General features: G+C 37.5%; 1 pseudogene; it reads left to right on the plus strand.

Moving 5' to 3' along the window:
* Positions 1 to 2,659: 2,659 nt before the first annotated feature.
* On the plus strand, positions 2,660 to 3,861 carry LOC128643917 (translocation protein SEC62-like; annotated as a pseudogene).
* The last annotated feature ends 1,243 nt before the right edge of the window (positions 3,862 to 5,104 follow it).

Here is a 5,104-nt window from a genome sequence, read left to right on the forward strand (position 1 = left end):
TGCTGCAATAACTAACCGGCTGCATCACTATTTCTTTGCTAGATACCCACGTGGTATACTTTCGTGACAATTCCAGCATAATTATTTAAAATTATTAGACAGCGTTTTCCTCAGTGTATAGTAGAATCACAATTTAACCTCTTGATCTTATTGCGGAACCCCTATGGAGTCCTTTATTTATCAGAAGACAACGTAACATTTAAAATATCGCGCTACCCAATGGAAGATGGATGTATTCTCACAAATTCTTTTAAAACAAAATACCAGAGGATAATGATACTGGTAAACATATATACATAATAAAAATATACAAAAAAAAATCATTATCTTAAAAATTTATTTTTAGTGGGTGCATTCCAGTTTTCCAACTTGGAATTTTCACATCAGGTCATCATGCACCCATGTCCTATTTGGGACATTTCTGAAGCTGACCAATGTAATTTACCCCCATCAAACCATATATTTTTGAAACGTAGACACCTTAGGATATTTAAAATGCTGGTATTTTAACACTTTCCATGCACTAATTCAACCATCAGTCTTTGTGTTATTTTTCACACACATTGTACTTTAGGCATGGATTCTCAGTTTTTGTTATGTGTTACTACCAACAAACACCCCAATATGTGTTCAGCAACATCTCCTGAGTACAGTGATACCACCTATGCATAGGTTTGTTGGCTTGTTTTGGGGGTGCAATGCCAAATTTCTGACGTGTTTGATTTTTTTTTTTTTTACATTCAACATATCTATTTTGCATATCTTTTTACATACTCCAATTTGCTTGTTTGCCATAAACGTACATATATTTGAAAAGTTGACACCCCAATGTATTGCATATGGAGTGTGTTTTGATTCATTTGATGCAACTGTTTTAGCTAAATAAATTGGAGAAAGTATGTGATGGTAATTTTTTATTTTTACACACACATTGATTTTTGACTGTGATTTAGGAGAGCCAGTTTTAAGTTATTGCAAGAAAACACTCCAGGTTGTTTTCTGCAAGACCTCCTGAGTACACCCATGCCCCCATGCATAGGTTTGCCTGGATTTTAGGAAGGTTCAGTTACAATTGTATGACTTGTAATTTGAGTTGAAAGTGAGAGTATTTCTTCTGATAGGCCTATCTTTACTTTGGGGCCTATCGCGTACCCCAGTTTAATTTATTGCCTTGAAAGTGTATATAATTGAAACGTTGACACCCCAAGGTATTGTATATGGAGTGCTTTGATGCAACAGTTTTAGCCACAAAAAAAAAATCTGAAAGTTTATGGTGGTAATTTTTCAATTTTCATTTTTACACACACATTGGTTTTTGACTATGATTTAGGAGAGCCTGTTGTAAGTTATTGCAAGAAAACACTCCAGGTTGTTTTCTGAAAGACCCCCTGAGTACACCCATACCCCCATGCATAGGTTTGACAGGGGTTTTGGTAAAATACAACTCCAATTTTACACAATGGCAAATCAGGTAGGTAAAATGTGGTGTCCTTACTCTGCCCCCTCTTGGTACAGACGCTGCATTTTTTTTGAGGATTCTGCTTCGCCGCAGTAGTAGCACCAACTCTGCTCTCTCCCATCATTGCCCGGGAAGCAGGTGCATCTTGGTACAAAATCCCCAAAATAATCTGGGGCTGAAACTGTAAAAGAAAACATAATTTATGTAAGAACTTTAGTGATAAATTAATTTCTTTCATAGTGGCAAGAGTCCATGAGCTAGTGACGTATGGGGTATACATTCTTACCAGGAGGGGGCAACGTTTCCCAAACCTCAAAATGACTATAAATACACCTCCCACCACACTCATACCTTAGTTTAACGTATAGCCAAGTAGGTGTAAAAAGGAGTAAAAAAGCATGCAAAAAGAGGAAAAAATGGAAAAAATAATGTGCTTTTATACATAAAAAAAAAATCATAACCACCAAAAAATAGTGTGGGTCTCATGGACTCTTGCCACTATGAAAGAAATGAATTTATCAGGTAAGTTCTTACATAAATTATGTTTTTTTCATGTAAGTGGAAAGAGTCCATTGCCTATAATTTCCACCTGTTGTCTATCCCATTTGCACAACAGCATGTGAAATTGATTGTCACTCAGTGTTGCTTCCTAAGTGGACAGTTTGATTTCACAGAAGTGTGATTGACTTGGAGTTACGTTGTGTTGTTTAAGTGTTCCCTTTATTTTTTTGAGCAGTGTACTAGTGAACTATAATTTTATGTGACAGCCTGGGTAGTTTAAACTCTAGCAGTTTGTTTTAAACTCTAGCAGTTCGCTAAGGAACTAAACCTGTGATGTGAATAAAATCATTAGATCTCTTGGGGGTCAGAAAATTATAAGAAATGTTCAGTATACAAAACTGATCGTTGGTGGAAAAACGTTCCGGTATAAATGGTAGCCAAATCCGGAGCCTTTAGATTCTGATGAAATCCCTCAGGCAACCGCCACCAGTTTCTGTTAATGGGAGAAAGTAACTCCTTAATGCAGTGTCTACAGCAATGACGCTTAAGAGTATATCCGTACTCACATTTAGGTTTGCGTTATCCGGCGTAGATCCACAGTGTGAACAAAGTCTTGGGTTCAAGTTTTCTTCTACAACACACTTTTGAAAGACTTTAGACTACAAATAAATTACAGCAAGTGGACAGGCCAGGGCAGACATGGCGGAGAGGAGGAGACAGAAGAAGAGGATCCAGGAAGTTGGGTAGCCAACGAAGGATGAGAAGGCAATTGCAAAATACCTGCGCTTCAACTGTCCATCAAAATCAACAAACATGATGGGCCACCGGGTTGACTACTTCATTGCTTCCAAAGCTGTGGATTGTCTTTTGGACTCAAAATGGGCAAAAGTGAAGAAAGGAGAAGAAGCCTTGTTTACCAACAGGGAGTCTGTGGTCGACTTTTGCAACAAACTTCTGAAAAAGCAATTCTTTCATTGTGCATTAAAAGTGATGAATATGAAACCTGAAAAGGATATAAGGAAAGAGAAGGAAAAAGAAAAAACAGATAGTGGGAAAGAAGAAGAGAAGTAAAAATGAAGTTCCAAAGGATGAAAAACCTAAGAAGGAAAAAGACAAGGAAAAGAAAAAAGAAAATGAAAAAGATGATGACAAAAAAGATGAGACGCCTGGAACCCCAAAGAAAAAGGAAACTAAGAGGAAGTTTAAGTTAGAACCTCATGAGGACCAGGTGTTCATAGATGGTAATGAGGTGTATGTGTGGATATATGGCACAGTTCATTTTAAAACATTCGCAATGGGACTCATCCTCGTAATTGCGGTTATAGCAGCAACTCTCTTCCCTCTGTGGCCTGCTGAGATGAGAGTCAGGGTTTATTACCTCAGTGTTGGTGCAGGATGTTTTGTTGCCAGCATTCTTCTACTTGTTGTTGCCAGGTGCATTCTGTTCCTTATCATTTGGCTCTTGACTGGTGGAAGACACCACTTCTGGTTTCTTCCAAATCTGACAGCAGATGTGGGCTTCATCAACTCTTTCCGACCACTTTAAACTCACGAATACAAAGGACCAAAGGTTGAACAAAAGATAGATGAAAAGTCAGATATCAAAAAGCCTTTAAAATCAGACAGTGAAGAAATATCTGATACTGAGAAAAAGGAAGAAGACAGGAAAACGGAAGCAGCAGAGGGATCAGGAACAGATGGTCCTGGTGCAGAGAGGCAATCCGACACAGATAGTGATAGACGAGAAGATGAAGGCTCACAACACAGTAGCGGCAATGGCAATGATTTTGAAATGATCACGAAAGATGAACTTGAACAGCAAACAGACGAATAGTGAAAAGGAGGAAGGAAATGAAGATGGAGAAAAAGTTGCAGACAAGCCTTTACATTAAAAATGTTAAGGTTCAGCTGCAGTTTTGAGACTGATTTTGTGCAAATGGATTTTTATGTTGAATGATCACCAAAACCTTACATAAGTTTATTCACTCTTCTTTCAGATTTCCAGGATCTGTAGGGATCATCAATTTCGTTACGTGAGAAAAAGCAGTATTGCAAAAAAAAGAAGAAAAAAAAGTGTGATCTGTTTAGTAAAGACAAATTTTATACTAGTATTAAAATTCTTTCTGAGTTTAGCCAAAATGCAAGTGACTCAAGATCGCTTTTTTTCTTGTGTTTCTATCTGATCCAATTACAGAATAATATGTGATTGAGCTATAAAATCCATGTTTTGGTTGGATAAATCTAGGGGCATGTGGGTTTGACATCTACATGCAACTTATACAGCCAAGCCTGGCTGGTGCATGTTGTTGCAATAGGTCTGTTCATTTCAGGGAGCTTGTGATATAGGAAAAGAAAAAAGGAGCACAGGCGGCGGTACTTGCACTTAAAAATATTTATTTACAAAAGTAGCGTCAAGGCGCAAAATGTGAAGACAATAACACATTTGTCAAACAACAAAAAATGTGAGAGGGGATTAACACCCCGGGGTAAATACTGGTTAGAAAATCAATCAGGACAGGATGCAAACTAACAGGTATACGCGTTTCAGCTTACAGCCTTACTCATTACCTAGTTAAAACAAATGTGAAGTGTGCTTTAAAAACTGGCTGCCTGTCCTCCCATTGGTAGTCGGGACACTCCCCTCAAAAAAATTCTCCAATGGGTGTTGCACAATTCATGTAGCTACTAGTACTTGATTCAACAAAGGCTAATAATAATGATGCATAATAAAGTTGCATATAAATCGTACAGATATTTACATAGCTAGTTACAAATAATACACCAGTTATTAACAAATAAACAAACAAAAGTGGGTATGTTGAAAAAGTGTTGTGTGGGGCTCAGGTCCCGGCAGGTTCCGTGCTGTACTGAGAGATCATTCCTTTCAAATCAATGCTCACTGAAATACAACAATGATATAAACCAATTACTGTGTGCATGGTAGGATGTGTCACATCAGGTCAGCCCTATTTCTTATACATACAATATGCTAAAAATAGTTAAGTAGTTATAAATGCATATGATAATATTGCGTAACTAAAAAGAAAGAAAAGTTGTTCAGTCATAAAGGTGTATCAGTGTAGACTAGAATCACTCCCCTGTTCATATAGAGAGACCAAGACAAAGGGTGGTACAGCTAACCCT

Source organism: Bombina bombina, unplaced genomic scaffold, assembly GCF_027579735.1.
Source record: "Bombina bombina isolate aBomBom1 unplaced genomic scaffold, aBomBom1.pri scaffold_594, whole genome shotgun sequence".
In the NCBI taxonomy this organism is placed as follows: domain Eukaryota; kingdom Metazoa; phylum Chordata; class Amphibia; order Anura; family Bombinatoridae; genus Bombina; species Bombina bombina.